This window comes from Pseudophryne corroboree, chromosome 2 (genome assembly GCF_028390025.1).
Source record: "Pseudophryne corroboree isolate aPseCor3 chromosome 2, aPseCor3.hap2, whole genome shotgun sequence".
NCBI classification, from domain to species: Eukaryota; Metazoa; Chordata; class Amphibia; order Anura; family Myobatrachidae; genus Pseudophryne; species Pseudophryne corroboree.
This window is the reverse complement of record NC_086445.1, coordinates 663,722,184-663,741,960: the sequence shown is the minus strand read 5'-3', so window position 1 is coordinate 663,741,960 and position 19,777 is coordinate 663,722,184.

The window sequence follows — 19,777 nt, the reverse complement described above, 5'->3', positions numbered from 1 at the left end:
CAATATAACTGGAATTATATGTCAGTACTGCGAGAATTATACGGCATTATCAGAGGAATTATACGGTAAAATCACAGAAATTATACGTCAGTATCATGGGAATTATACGTTAGTATCACTGGAATTATATGCCAGTTTCACATGAATTATACGGCAATATCACTGGAATTAAACGGCAATATCACAGAAATTATACACCAGTATCACTAAAATTATACGCCAGTATCACGTTTATTATATGGCAATATCACTGGAATAATACACCAGTATCACAGGAATTATATGGCAGTATCACTGGAATTATACGGCAATATCACGAATTATACGCCAGTATCACGGGAATTATACGACAATATCACAGGAATTATACGCCAATATCACGAATTATACGCCAGTATCACGGGAATTATATGGCAATATCACTGGAATTATAATGCAATATCACAGGAATTCTACACCAGTATCACTGGAATTATACGCCAGTATCACGTTTATTATATGGCAATATCACTGGAATTATACACCAGTATCACATTAATTATATGCCAGTATCACGGGAATTATACGGCAATATCACAGGAATTATACAACATTATAACTGGAATTATATGCCAGTTTCACTGGAATAATATACCAGTATCACAGGAATTTTACATCAATATTACCATAATTATACGGCAATATCACAGGAATTATATTCCAGTATCACTGGAATTATACTCCAGTATCACTGCAATTATACGGCAATATCACTGGAATTATACGTCATATCACAGGAATTATACGGTAGTATCACTGGAATTATACGCCATTATCACAGGATTTATACGTTAGTATCAATGGAATTATACACCAGTATAACAGGAATTATATGGCAATATCACTGGAATTATACGGCAATATCACTGGAATTATATGACAAAATCACAGGAATTATACGACAGTATCACGAATTATACGCCAGTATCACGGGAATTATACTGCAATATCATTAGAATTATACAACAGTATCACGGGAATTATACATCCGTATCACAAAAATTATACGGGAATATCACAGAAATTATACGCCAGTATCACTGGAATTATATGCCAGTATCACGGAAATTAAACGACAATATCACTGGAATTATACGACAATATCACAGGAATTATACGCCAGTATCACGTATTATACGTCAGTATCACAGGAATTATACGGCAATATCACTGGAATTATAATGCAATATCACAGGAATTATACAGCAGTATCACTGGAATTATATGCCAGTATCACGTTTATTATATGGCAATATCACTGGAATTATACACCAGTATCACAGGAATTATATGGCAGTATCATGGGAATTATACGGCAAGATCACTGGAATTTTACGACAAAATCACAGGAATTATACGACAGTATCACGAATTATACGCCAGTATCACTGGAATTATATGGCAATATCATTAGAATTATACGCCAGTATCACCGGAATTATACATCCGTATCACAAAAATTATACGAGAATATCACAGAAGTTATATGCCAGTATCACTGGAATTATATGCCAGTATCACGGGAATTATACAGCCGTATCACAAAAATTATACGGGAATATCACTGGAATTATACGACAGTATAACTGGAATTATACGCCAGTATCACTGGATTTATACGCTGGTATTACAGGAATTTTACAGCATTATCACTATAATTATATGGCAATATCACGGGAGCTATACTCCAGTATCACTGAAATTATACTCCAGTATTACTGCAATTATAAGGCAATATCCCTGGAATTATACGCCTGTCACAGGAATTATACGCCAGTATCACAGGAATAATCAACAGTATCACAGGAATTATACAGCAATATCACTGGAATTATATGGCAATGTCACAGAAATTATACGCCAGTATAACTGGAATTTAACACCAGAATTATATGAATTATATGGCAATATCACTGGAATATACAACAGTATCACTGGAATTTTACAGCAATATCAATGGAATTATACGGCAATAATATTGGTATTATATGCCAGTATCACTGGAATTATACTGCAATATCACTGGTATTATACGGTAAGATCACAGGAATTATACAGTAATATTACTGGAATTATACGCCAGTATCACAGGAATAATCAACAGTATCACAGGAATTATACAGCAATATCACTGGAATTATATGGCAATGTCACAGAAATTATACGCCTGTATAACTGGAATTATACACCAGAATTATATGAATTATACGGCAATATCACTGGAATATACAACCAGTATCACGGGAGTTATACGGCAGTATCACAGGAATTATACACCAGAATCACAAGAATTATTCATCAATATCACTGGAATTATACAGCAATATCACTGGAATTATATGCCAGTATCACAGGAATTAAACGACAATATCAATGGAATTATACGACAATATCACAGGAATTATATGCCATTATCACGAATTATACGCCAGTATCACGTGAATTATACGGCAATATCACTGGAATTATACGCCAGTATCACGGGAGTTATACGGCAGTATCCCAGGAATTATACGCCAGAATCACAAGAATTATACTCCAATATCACTGGAATTATACAGCAATATCACTGGAATTATACGGCAATACCACTGGAATTATATGCCAGTATCACGGGAATTAAACGACAATATCACTGGAATTATACGACAATATCACAGGAATTATACGCCAATATCACGAATTATACGCCAGTATCACGGGAATTGTACGGCAATATCACTGGAATTATAATGCAATATCACAGGAATTATACACAAGAATCACTGCAATTATACGCCAGTATCATGTTTATTATATGGCAATATCACTGGAATTATACACCAGTATCACAGGAATTATATGTCAGTATCACGGGAATTATACGGCAAGATCACTGGAATTATACGACAATATCACAGGAATTATATGACATTATCACGAATTATGCGCCAGTGTCACTGGATTTATACGGCAATATCATTAGCATTATATGCCAGTATTACGGGAAATATACAGCAATGTCACTGGAATTATATGTTAGTATCACGAGAACTATACGGCAAAATCTCTGGAATTATATGGCAATATCACAGGAATTATATGGCAATATCACTAAAATATACGGCAGTATTATTGGAATTATATGGCAGAATCACTGGAATTATACACCAGTATCTCTGGAATTAAACGCCAGCATCACGGGAAATATAAAGCAACATCACTGGAATTATACGCCTGGTTCACAGGAATTATACAGCAATATTACTGGAATTATATGGAAATATCACAGGACTTAAACGCCAGAATCACTGAATTATATGCAAGTATCACGGGAATTATACGTCAATATCACATGAATTATACAACATTATAACTGGAATTATATGCCAGTTTCACTGGAATTATATACCAGTATCACAGGAATTTTACATCAATATTACTATAATTATACGGCAATATCACAGGAATTATACGTCAGTATCACAGGAATTTTACGGTAGTATCACTGGAATTATACGCCATTATCACAGGATTTATACGTTAGTATCAATAGAATTATATGCCAGTATAACAGGAATTATATGGCAATATCACTGGAATTTTACGGCAATATCACTGGAATATACAACAGTATCACTGGAATTTTACATCAATAACAATGGAAGTATACGGCAATAACATTGGAATTATATGCCAGTATCACTGGAATTATACTGCAATATCACTGGTATTATAGGGTAAGATCACAGGAATTATACAGCAATATTACTGGAATTATACGGCAATATCACTGGAATTATACGGCAGTATCACAGGAATCATACGCCAGTATCACTGGAATTATATGACAGTATCATAGGAATTATACAGCAATATCACGGGAATTATACAAAATTAACACTGGAATTATACATCAGTATCATTGGAATTATATGCCAGTATCATGGGAAATATACGGCAATATCACTGGAATTATACGCCAGTTTCACAGGAATTATACAGAAAAATCACTGGAATTGTATGGCAGTATCACAGGAATTATAAATCAGAATTACTGGAATTATAAGCCAGTATCTCGGCAATTATACGGCAATATCACAGGAATTATACGCCACTATCACTGGAATTATACGCTAGTGCCACAGGAATTATATGGCAATATCACTGGAATTATATGTCAGTATTGCGAGAATTATACGGCATTATCAGAGGAATTATACGGTAAAATCACAGAAATTATACGTCAGTATCATGGGAATTATACGTTAGTATCACTGGAATTATATGCTAGTTTCACATGAATTATACGGCAATATCACTGGAATTAAACGTCAATATCACAGAAATGATACACCAGTATCACTAAAATTATACGCCAGTATCACGTTTATTATATGGCTATATCACTGGAATTATACGACAGTATCATGGGAATTATACGGCAATATCACTGGAATTATACGGCAATATCACGAATTATACGCCAGTATCACGGGAATTATAATGCAATATCACAGGAATTATACGCCAATATCACGAATTATACGCCAGTATCACTGGAATTATATGGCAATATCACTGGAATTATAATGCAATATCACAGGAATTATACACCAGTATCACTGGAATTATACGCCAGTATCACATTTATTATATGGCAATATCACTGGAATTATACACCAGAATCACAGGAATTTATATGCCAGTATCACGGGAATTATACGGCAATATCACAGGAATTATACAACATTATATCTGGAATTATATGCCAGTTTCACTGGAATTATATACCAGAATCACTGCAATTATACGGCAATATCACTGGAATTATACGTCAGTATCACAGGAATTATACGGTAGTATCACTGGAATTATACGCCATTATCACAGGATTTATATGTTAGTATCAATGGAATTATACGCCAGTATAACAGGAATTATATGGCAATATCACTGGAATTATACGGCAATATCACTGGAATTATACGACAAAATCACAGGAATTATACAACAGTATCACGAATTATACGCCAGTATCACGGGAATTATACTGCAATATCATTAGAATTATACACCAGTATCACGGGAATTATACATCCGTATCACAAAAATTATACGGGAATATCACAGAAATTATATGCCAGTATCACTGGAATTATATGCCAGTATCACGGGAATTAAACGGCAATATCACTGGAATTATACGACAATATCACAGGAATTATACGCCAGTATCACAAATTATACGTCAGTATCACAGGAATTATACGGCAATATCACTGGAATTATAATGAGATATCACAGGAATTATACACCAGTATCACTGGAATTATATGCCAGTATCACGTTTATTATATGGCAATATCACTGGAATTATACACCAGTATCACAGGAATTATATGGCAGTATCATGGGAATTATACGGCAAGTTTACTGGAATTATACGACAAGATCACAGGAATTATACGACAGTATCACGAATTATATGACAGTATCACTGGAATTATATGGCAATATCATTAGAATTATACGCCAGTATCACGGGAATTATACATCCGTATCACAAAAATTATACAGTAATATCACAGAAGTTATACGCCAGTATCACTGGAATTATATGACAGTATCACGGGAATTATACAGCCGTATCACAAAAATTATATGGGAATATCACAGGAATTATATGACAGTATAACTGGAATTATACGCCAGTATCACTGGAATTATACGCCGGTATCACAGGAATTTTACAGCATTATCACTATAATTATATGGCAATATCACGGGAGCTATACTCCAGTATCACTGGAATTATACTCCAGTATCACTGCAATTATAAGGCAATATCCCTGGAATTATATGGCAATGTCACAGAAATTATACGCCAGTATAACTGGAATTATACACCAGAATTATATGAATTATACGGCAATATCACTGGAATATAAACAGTATCACTGGAATTTTACAGCAATATCAATGGAATTATATGGCAATAACACTGGAATTATATGCCAGTATCACTGGAATTATACTGCAATATCACTGGTATTATACGGTAAAATTACAGGAATTATACAGCAATATTACTGGAATTATACGGCAATATCACTGGAATTATACACCAGTAACACAGGAATTATACAGCAATATCACTGGAATTTTACGACGATATCATGGGAATTATACCCCAGTTTTACTTAATTATACGCCAGTATCACGGGAGTTATAGGGCAGTATCACAGGAATTATACGCCAGAATCACAAGAATTATACAACAATATCACTGGAATTATGCAGCAATATCACTGGAATTATACGGCAATATCACTGGAATTATATGCCAGTATCACGGGAATTAAACGACAATATCACTGGAATTATACGACAATATCAGAGGAATTATACGCCAATATCACGAATTATACGCCAGTATCACGGGAATTATACGGCAATATCACTGGAATTATACGCCAGTATCACGGGAGTTATACGGCAGTATCACAGGAATTATACGCCAGAATCACAAGAATTATACACCAATATCACTGGAATTATGCAGCAATATCACTGGAATTATACGGCAATATCACTGGAATTATATGCCAGTATCACGGGAATTAAACGACAATATCACTGGAATTATACGACAATATCAGAGGAATTATACGCCAATATCACGAATTATACGCCAGTATCACGGGAATTATACGGCAATATCACTGGAATTATACGCCAGTATCACGGGAGTTATACGGCAGTATCACAGGAATTATACGCCAGAATCCCAAGAATTATTCACCAATATCACTGAAATTATACAGCAATATCACTGGAATTATACGCCAATATCACTGGAATTATATGCCAGTATCACGGGAATTAAACGACAATATCACTGGAATTATACGACAATATCACAGGAATTATACGCCAATATCACGAATTATACGCCAGTATCACGGGAATTATACGGCAATATCACTGGAATTATAATGCAATATCACAGGAATTATACACAAGAATCACTGCAATTATACGCCAGTATCATGTTTATTATATGGCAATATCACTGGAATTATACACCAGTATCACAGGAATTATATGCCAGTATCACGGGAATTATACGGCAAGATCACTGGAATTATACGACAATATCACAGGAATTATATGACATTATCACGAATTATGCGCCAGTATCACTGGATTTATACGGCAATATCATTAGAATTATATGCCAGTATTACGGGAAATATACGGCAATGTCACTGGAATTATATGTTAGTATCACGAGAACTATACGGCAAAATCTCTGGAAATATATGGCAATATCACAGGAATTATACGTCAGTATCACAGGAATTTTACGGTAGTATCAGTGGAATTATACGCCATTATCACAGGATTTATACGTTAGTATCAATGGAATTATACGCCAATATAACAGGAATTATATGGCAATATCACTGGAATTATACGGCAATATCACTGGTATTATACGGTAAGATAACAGGAATTATACAGCAATATTACTGGAATTATACGGCAATATCACAGGAATTATACGGCAATATCACTGGAATTATATGTCAGTATTGCGAGAATTATACGGCATTATCAGAGGAATTATACGGTAAAATCACAGAAATTATACGTCAGTATCATGGGAATTATACGTTAGTATCACTGGAATTATATGCTAGTTTCACATGAATTATACGGCAATATCACTGGAATTAAACGGCAATATCATAGAAATGATACACCAGTATCACTAAAATTATACGCCAGTATCACGTTTATTATATCGCTATATCACTGGAATTATACGACAGTATCATGGGAATTATAAGGCAATATCACTGGAATTATACGGCAATATCACGAATTATACGCCAGTATCACGGGAATTATACGACAATATCACAGGAATTATACGCCAATATCACGAATTATACGCCAGTATCACGGGAATTATATGGCAATATCACTGGAATTATAATGCAATATCACAGGAATTCTACACCAGTATCACTGGAATTATACGCCAGTATCACGTTTATTATATGGCAATATCATTGGAATTATACACCAGTATCACATTAATTATATGCCAGTATCACGGGAATTATACGGCAATTTCACAGGAATTATACAACATTATAACTGGAATTATATGCCAGTTTCACTGGAATAATATACCAGTATCACAGGAATTTTACATCAATATTACCATAATTATACGGCAATATCACAGGAATTATATTCCAGTATCACTGGAATTATACTCCAGTATCACTGCAATTATACGGCAATATCACTGGAATTATACGTCAGTATCACAGGAATTATACGGTAGTATCACTGGAATTATACGCCATTATCACAGGATTTATACGTTAGTATCAATGGAATTATACGCCAGTATAACAGGAATTATATGGCAATATCACTGGAATTATACGGCAATATCACTGGAATTATATGACAAAATCACAGGAATTATACGACAGTATCACGAATTATACGCCAGTATCACGGGAATTATACTGCAATATTATTAGAATTATACACCAGTATCACGGGAATTATACATCCGTATCACAAAAATTATACGGGAATATCACAGAAATTATACGCCAGTATCCCTGGAATTATATGCCAGTATCACGGAAATTACACGACAATATCACTGGAATTATACGACAATATCACAGGAATTATACGCCAGTATCACGTATTATACGTCAGTATCACAGGAATTATACGGCAATATCACTGGAATTATAATGCAATATCACAGGAATTATACAGCAGTATCACTCGAATTATATGCCAGTATCACGTTTATTATATGGCAATATCACTGGAATTATACACCAGTATCACAGGAATTATATGGCAGTATCATGGGAATTATACGGCAAGATCACTGGAATTTTACGACAAAATCACAGGAATTATACGACAGTATCATGAATTATACGCCAGTATCACTGGAATTATATGGCAATATCATTAGAATTATACGCCAGTATCACCGGAATTATACATCCGTATCACAAAAATTATACGAGAATATCACAGAAGTTATATGCCAGTATCACTGGAATTATATGCCAGTATCACGGGAATTATACAGCCGTATCACAAAAATTATACGGGAATATCACTGGAATTATACGACAGTATCACTGCAATTATAAGGCAATATCCCTGGAATTATACGCCTGTCACAGGAATTATACGCCAGTATCACAGGAACAATCAACAGTATCACAGGAATTATACAGCAATATCACTGGAATTATATGGCAATGTCACAGAAATTATACGCCAGTATAACTGGAATTTAACACCAGAATTATATGAATTATATGGCAATATCACTGGAATATACAACAGTATCACTGGAATTTTACAGCAATATCAATGGAATTATACGGCAATAATATTGGTATTATATGCCAGTATCACTGGAATTATACTGCAATATCACTGGTATTATACGGTAAGATCACAGGAATTATACAGTAATATTACTGGAATTATACGCCAGTATCACAGGAATAATCAACAGTATCACAGGAATTATACAGCAATATCACTGGAATTATATGGCAATGTCACAGAAATTATACGCCTGTATAACTGGAATTATACACCAGAATTATATGAATTATACGGCAATATCACTGGAATATACAACCAGTATCACGGGAGTTATACGGCAGTATCACAGGAATTATACACCAGAATCACAAGAATTATTCATCAATATCACTGGAATTATACGGCAATATCACTGGAATTATATGCCAGTATCACAGGAATTAAACGACAATATCACTGGAATTATACGACAATATCACAGGAATTATATGCCATTATCACGAATTATACGCCAGTATCACGGGAATTATACGGCAATATCACTGGAATTATACGCCAGTATCACGGGAGTTATACGGCAGTATCCCAGGAATTATACGCCAGAATCACAAGAATTATACACCAATATCACTGGAATTATACAGCAATATCACTGGAATTATACGGCAATACAACTGGAATTATATGCCAGTATCACGGGAATTAAACGACAATATCACTGGAATTATACGACAATATCACAGGAATTATACGCCAATATCACGAATTATACGCCAGTATCACGGGAATTGTACGGCAATATCACTGGAATTATAATGCAATATCACAGGAATTATACACAAGAATCACTGCAATTATACGCCAGTATCATGTTTATTATATGGCAATATCACTGGAATTATACACCAGTATCACAGGAATTATATGTCAGTATCACGGGAATTATACGGCAAGATCACTGGAATTATACGACAATATCACAGGAATTATATGACATTATCACGAATTATGCGCCAGTATCACTGGATTTATACGGCAATATCATTAGAATTATATGCCAGTATTACGGGAAATATACGGCAATGTCACTGGAATTATATGTTAGTATCATGAGAACTATACGGCAAAATCTCTGGAATTATATGGCAATATCACAGGAATTATATGGCAATATCACTAAAATATACGGCAGTATTATTGGAATTATATGGCAGAATCACTGGAATTATACACCAGTATCTCTGGAATTAAACGCCAGCATCACGGGAAATATACAGCAATATCACTGGAATTATAGGCCTGGTTCACAGGAATTATACAGCAATATTACTGGAATTATATGGAAATATCACAGGACTTAAACGCCAGAATCACTGAATTATATGCAAGTATCACGGGAATTATACGGCAATATCACATGAATTATACAACATTATAACTGGAATTATATGCCAGTTTCACTGGAATTATATACCAGGATCACAGGAATTTTACATCAATATTACTATAATTATACGGCAATATCACAGGAATTATACGTCAGTATCACAGGAATTTTACGGTAGTATCACTGGAATTATACGCCATTATCACAGGATTTATACGTTAGTATCAATGGAATTATATGCCAGTATAACAGGAATTATATGGCAATATCACTGGAATTATACGGCAATATCACTGGAATATACAACAGTATCACTGGAATTTTACATCAATAACAATGGAAGTATACGGCAATAACATTGGAATTATATGTCAGTATCACTGGAATTATACTGCAATATCACTGGTATTATAGGGTAAGATCGCAGGAATTATACAGCAATATTACTGGAATTATACGGCAATATCACTGGAATTATACGGCAGTATCACAGGAATCATACGCCAGTATCACTGGAATTATATGACAGTATCATAGGAATTATACAGCAATATCACGGGAATTATACAAAATTAACACTGGAATTATACATCAGTATCACTGGAATTATATGCCAGTATCATGGGAAATATACGGCAATATCACTGGAATTATACGCCAGTTTCACAGGAATTATACAGAAAAATCACTGGAATTGTATGGCAGTATCACAGGAATTATAAATCAGAATCACTGGAATTATAAGCCAGTATCTCGGCAATTATACGGCAATATCACAGGAATTATACGCCACTATCACTGGAATTATACGCTAGTGCCACAGGAATTATACGGCAATATCACTGGAATTATATGTCAGTATTGCGAGAATTATACGGCATTATCAGAGGAATTATACGGTAAAATCACAGAAATTATACGTCAGTATCATGGGAATTATACGTTAGTATCACTGGAATTATATGATAGTTTCACATGAATTATACGGCAATATCACTGGAATTAAACGTCAATATCACAGAAATGATACACCAGTATCACTAAAATTATACGCCAGTATCACGTTTATTATATGGCTATATCACTGGAATTATACGACAGTATCATGGGAATTATACGGCAATATCACTGGAATTATACGGCAATATCACGAATTATACGCCAGTATCACGGGAATTATAATGCAATATCACAGGAATTATACGCCAATATCACGAATTATACGCCAATATCACGGGAATTATATGGCAATATCACTGGAATTATAATGCAATATCACAGGAATTATACACCAGTATCACTGGAATTATACACCAGTATCACATTTATTATATGGCAATATCACTGGAATTATACACCAGAATCACAGGAATTTATATGCCAGTATCACGGGAATTATACGGCAATATCACAGGAATTATACAACATTATATCTGGAATTATATGCCAGTTTCACTGGAAATATATACCAGAATCACAAGAATTTTACATCAATATTACTATAATTATACGGCAATATCACAGGAATTATATTCCAGTATCACTGGAATTATACTCCAGTATCACTGCAATTATACGGCAATATCACTGGAATTATACGTCAGTATCACAGGAATTATACGATAGTATCACTGGAATTATACGCCATTATCACAGGATTTATATGCCAGTATCATGGGAATTATACGGCAAGTTCACTGGAATTATACGACAAGATCACAGGAATTATACGACAGTATCACGAATTATATGACAGTATCACTGGAATTATATGGCAATATCATTAGAATTATACGCCAGTATCACGGGAATTATACATCCGTATCACAAAAATTATACAGTAATATCACAGAAGTTATACGCCAGTATCACTGGAATTATATGACAGTATCACGGGAATTATACAGCCGTATCACAAAAATTATACGGGAATATCACAGGAATTATACGCCAGAATCACAAGAATTATACACCAATATCACTGGAATTATACAGCAATATCACTGGAATTATACGGCAATACAACTGGAATTATATGCCAGTATCACGGGAATTAAACGACAATATCACTGGAATTATACGACAATATCACAGGAATTATACGCCAATATCACGAATTATACGCCAGTATCACGGGAATTGTACGGCAATATCACTGGAATTATAATGCAATATCACAGGAATTATACACAAGAATCACTGCAATTATACGCCAGTATCATGTTTATTATATGGCAATATCACTGGAATTATACACCAGTATCACAGGAATTATATGTCAGTATCACGGGAATTATACGGCAAGATCACTGGAATTATACGACAATATCACAGGAATTATATGACATTATCACGAATTATGCGCCAGTATCACTGGATTTATACGGCAATATCATTAGAATTATATGCCAGTATTACGGGAAATATACCGCAATGTCACTGGAATTATATGTTAGTATCATGAGAACTATACGGCAAAATCTCTGGAATTATATGGCAATATCACAGGAATTATATGGCAATATCACTAAAATATACGGCAGTATTATTGGAATTATATGGCAGAATCACTGGAATTATACACCAGTATCTCTGGAATTAAACGCCAGCATCACGGGAAATATACAGCAATATCACTGGAATTATAGGCCTGGTTCACAGGAATTATACAGCAATATTACTGGAATTATATGGAAATATCACAGGACTTAAACGCCAGAATCACTGAATTATATGCAAGTATCACGGGAATTATACGGCAATATCACATGAATTATACAACATTATAACTGGAATTATATGCCAGTTTCACTGGAATTATATACCAGGATCACAGGAATTTTACATCAATATTACTATAATTATACGGCAATATCACAGGAATTATACGTCAGTATCACAGGAATTTTACGGTAGTATCACTGGAATTATACGCCATTATCACAGGATTTATACGTTAGTATCAATGGAATTATATGCCAGTATAACAGGAATTATATGGCAATATCACTGGAATTATACGGCAATATCACTGGAATATACAACAGTATCACTGGAATTTTACATCAATAACAATGGAAGTATACGGCAATAACATTGGAATTATATGTCGGTATCACTGGAATTATACTGCAATATCACTGGTATTATAGGGTAAGATCGCAGGAATTATACAGCAATATTACTGGAATTATACGGCAATATCACTGGAATTATACGGCAGTATCACAGGAATCATACGCCAGTATCACTGGAATTATATGACAGTATCATAGGAATTATACAGCAATATCACGGGAATTATACAAAATTAACACTGGAATTATACATCAGTATCACTGGAATTATATGCCAGTATCATGGGAAATATACGGCAATATCACTGGAATTATACGCCAGTTTCACAGGAATTATACAGAAAAATCACTGGAATTGTATGGCAGTATCACAGGAATTATAAATCAGAATCACTGGAATTATAAGCCAGTATCTCGGCAATTATACGGCAATATCACAGGAATTATACGCCACTATCACTGGAATTATACGCTAGTGCCACAGGAATTATACGGCAATATCACTGGAATTATATGTCAGTATTGCGAGAATTATACGGCATTATCAGAGGAATTATACGGTAAAATCACAGAAATTATACGTCAGTATCATGGGAATTATACGTTAGTATCACTGGAATTATATGCTAGTTTCACATGAATTATACGGCAATATCACTGGAATTAAACGTCAATATCACAGAAATGATACACCAGTATCACTAAAATTATACGCCAGTATCACGTTTATTATATGGCTATATCACTGGAATTATACGACAGTATCATGGGAATTATACGGCAATATCACTGGAATTATACGGCAATATCACGAATTATACGCCAGTATCACGGGAATTATAATGCAATATCACAGGAATTATACGCCAATATCACGAATTATACGCCAATATCACGGGAATTATATGGCAATATCACTGGAATTATAATGCAATATCACAGGAATTATACACCAGTATCACTGGAATTATACACCAGTATCACATTTATTATATGGCAATATCACTGGAATTATACACCAGAATCACAGGAATTTATATGCCAGTATCACGGGAATTATACGGCAATATCACAGGAATTATACAACATTATATCTGGAATTATATGCCAGTTTCACTGGAAATATATACCAGAATCACAAGAATTTTACATCAATATTACTATAATTATACGGCAATATCACAGGAATTATATTCCAGTATCACTGGAATTATACTCCAGTATCACTGCAATTATACGGCAATATCACTGGAATTATACGTCAGTATCACAGGAATTATACGATAGTATCACTGGAATTATACGCCATTATCACAGGATTTATATGCCAGTATCATGGGAATTATACGGCAAGTTCACTGGAATTATACGACAAGATCACAGGAATTATACGACAGTATCACGAATTATATGACAGTATCACTGGAATTATATGGCAATATCATTAGAATTATACGCCAGTATCACGGGAATTATACATCCGTATCACAAAAATTATACAGTAATATCACAGAAGTTATACGCCAGTATCACTGGAATTATATGACAGTATCACGGGAATTATACAGCCGTATCACAAAAATTATACGGGAATATCACAGGAATTATACGCCAGAATCACAAGAATTATACACCAATATCACTGGAATTATACAGCAATATCACTGGAATTATACGGCAATACAACTGGAATTATATGCCAGTATCACGGGAATTAAACGACAATATCACTGGAATTATACGACAATATCACAGGAATTATACGCCAATATCACGAATTATACGCCAGTATCACGGGAATTGTACGGCAATATCACTGGAATTATAATGCAATATCACAGGAATTATACACAAGAATCACTGCAATTATACGCCAGTATCATGTTTATTATATGGCAATATCACTGGAATTATACACCAGTATCACAGGAATTATATGTCAGTATCACGGGAATTATACGGCAAGATCACTGGAATTATACGACAATATCACAGGAATTATATGACATTATCACGAATTATGCGCCAGTATCACTGGATTTATACGGCAATATCATTAGAATTATATGCCAGTATTACGGGAAATATACGGCAATGTCACTGGAATTATATGTTAGTATCATGAGAACTATACGGCAAAATCTCTGGAATTATATGGCAATATCACAGGAATTATATGGCAATATCACTAAAATATACGGCAGTATTATTGGAATTATATGGCAGAATCACTGGAATTATACACCAGTATCTCTGGAATTAAACGCCAGCATCACGGGAAATATACAGCAATATCACTGGAATTATACGCCTGGTTCACAGGAATTATACAGCAATATTACTGGAATTATATGGAAATATCACAGGACTTAAACGCCAGAATCACTGAATTATATGCAAGTATCACGGGAATTATACGGCAATATCACATGAATTATACAACATTATAACTGGAATTATATGCCAGTTTCACTGGAATTATATACCAGGATCACAGGAATTTTACATCAATATTACTATAATTATACGGCAATATCACAGGAATTATACGTCAGTATCACAGGAATTTTACGGTAGTATCACTGGAATTATACGCCATTATCACAGGATTTATACGTTAGTATCAATGGAATTATATGCCAGTATAACAGGAATTATATGGCAATATCACTGGAATTATACGGCAATATCACTGGAATATACAACAGTATCACTGGAATTTTACATCAATAACAATGGAAGTATACGGCAATAACATTGGAATTATATGTCAGTATCACTGGAATTATACTGCAATATCACTGGTATTATAGGGTAAGATCGCAGGAATTATACAGCAATATTACTGGAATTATACGGCAATATCACTGGAATTATACGGCAGTATCACAGGAATCATACGCCAGTATCACTGGAATTATATGACAGTATCATAGGAATTATACAGCAATATCACGGGAATTATACAAAATTAACACTGGAATTATACATCAGTATCACTGGAATTATATGCCAGTATCATGGGAAATATACGGCAATATCACTGGAATTATACGCCAGTTTCACAGGATTTATACAGAAAAATCACTGGAATTGTATGGCAGTATCACAGGAATTATAAATCAGAATCACTGGAATTATAAGCCAGTGTCTCGGCAATTATACGGCAATATCACAGGAATTATACGCCACTATCACTGGAATTATACGCTAGTGCCACAGGAATTATACGGCAATATCACTGGAATTATATGTCAGTATTGCGAGAATTATACGGCATTATCAGAGGAATTATACGGTAAAATCACAGAAATTATACGTCAGTATCATGGGAATTATACGTTAGTATCACTGGAATTATATGCTAGTTTCACATGAATTATACGGCAATATCACTGGAATTAAACGTCAATATCACAGAAATGATACACCAGTATCACTAAAATTATACGCCAGTATCACGTTTATTATATGGCTATATCACTGGAATTATACGACAGTATCATGGGAATTATACGGCAATATCACTGGAATTATACGGCAATATCACGAATTATACGCCAGTATCACGGGAATTATAATGCAATATCACAGGAATTATACGCCAATATCACGAATTATACGCCAGTATCACGGGAATTATATGGCAATATCACTGGAATTATAATGCAATATCACAGGAATTATACACCAGTATCACTGGAATTATACACCAGTATCACATTTATTATATGGCAATATCACTGGAATTATACACCAGAATCACAGGAATTTATATGCCAGTATCACGGGAATTATACGGCAATATCACAGGAATTATACAACATTATATCTGGAATTATATGCCAGTTTCACTGGAAATATATACCAGAATCACAAGAATTTTACATCAATATTACTATAATTATACGGCAATATCACAGGAATTATATTCCAGTATCACTGGAATTATACTCCAGTATCACTGCAATTATACGGCAATATCACTGGAATTATACGTCAGTATCACAGGAATTATACGATAGTATCACTGGAATTATACGCCATTATCACAGGATTTATATGCCAGTATCATGGGAATTATACGGCAAGTTCACTGGAATTATACGACAAGATCACAGGAATTATACGACAGTATCACGAATTATATGACAGTATCACTGGAATTATATGGCAATATCATTAGAATTATACGCCAGTATCACGGGAATTATACATCCGTATCACAAAAATTATACAGTAATATCACAGAAGTTATACGCCAGTATCACTGGAATTATATGACAGTATCACGGGAATTATACAGCCGTATCACAAAAATTATACGGGAATATCACAGGAATTATATGACAGTATAACTGGAATTATACGCCAGTATCACTGGAATTATACGCCGGTATCACAGGAATTTTACAGCATTATCACTATAATTATATGGCAATATCACGGGAGCTATACTCCAGTATCACTGGAATTATACTCCAGTATCACTGCAATTATAAGGCAATATCCCTGGAATTATATGGCAATGTCACAGAAATTATACGCCAGTATAACTGAAATTATACACCAGAATTATATGAATTATACGGCAATATCACTGGAATATAAACAGTATCACTGGAATTTTACAGCAATATCAATGGAATTATATGGCAATAACACTGGAATTATATGCCAGTATCAATGGAATTATACTGCAATATCACTGGTATTATACGGTAAAATCACAGGAATTATACAGTAATATTACTGGAATTATACGGCAATATCACTGGAATTATACACCAGTAACACAGGAATTATACGGCAATATCACTGGAATAATACGCCAGTATCACATGAATTATACAGCAATATCACTGGAATTTTACGACGATATCACGGGAATTATACCCCAGTTTTACTTAATTATACGCCAGTATCACGGGAGTTATAGGGCAGTATCACAGGAATTATACGCCAGAATCACAAGAATTATACACCAATATCACTGGAATTATGCAGCAATATCACTGGAATTATACGGCAATATCACTGGAATTATATGCCAGTATCACGGGAATTAAACGACAATATCACTGGAATTATACGACAATATCAGAGGAATTATACGCCAATATCACGAATTATACGCCAGTATCACGGGAATTATACGGCAATATCACTGGAATTATACGCCAGTATCACGGGAGTTATACGGCAGTATCACAGGAATTATACGCCAGAATCACAAGAATTATACACCAATATCACTGGAATTATGCAGCAATATCACTGGAATTATACGGCAATATCACTGGAATTATATGCCAGTATCACGGGAATTAAACGACAATATCACTGGAATTATACGACAATATCACAGGAATTATACGCCAATATCACGAATTATACACCAGTATCACGGGAATTATACGGCAATATCACTGGAATTATAATGCAATATCACAGGAATTATACACAAGATTCACTGCAATTATACGCCAGTATCATGTTTATTATATGGCAATATCACTGGAATTATACACCAGTATCACAGGAATTATATGCCAGTATCACGGGAATTATACGGCAAGATCACTGGAATTATACGACAATATCACAGGAATTATATGACATTATCACGAATTATGCGCCAGTATCACTGGATTTATACGGCAATATCATTAGAATTATATGCCAGTATTACGGGAAATATACGGCAATGTCACTGGAATTATATGTTAGTATCACGAGAACTATACGGCAAAATCTCTGGAAATATATGGCAATATCACAGGAATTATACATCAATATTACTATAATTATACGGCAATATCACAGGAATTATACGTCAGTATCACAGGAATTTTACGGTAGTATCACTGGAATTATACGCCATTATCACAGGATTTAT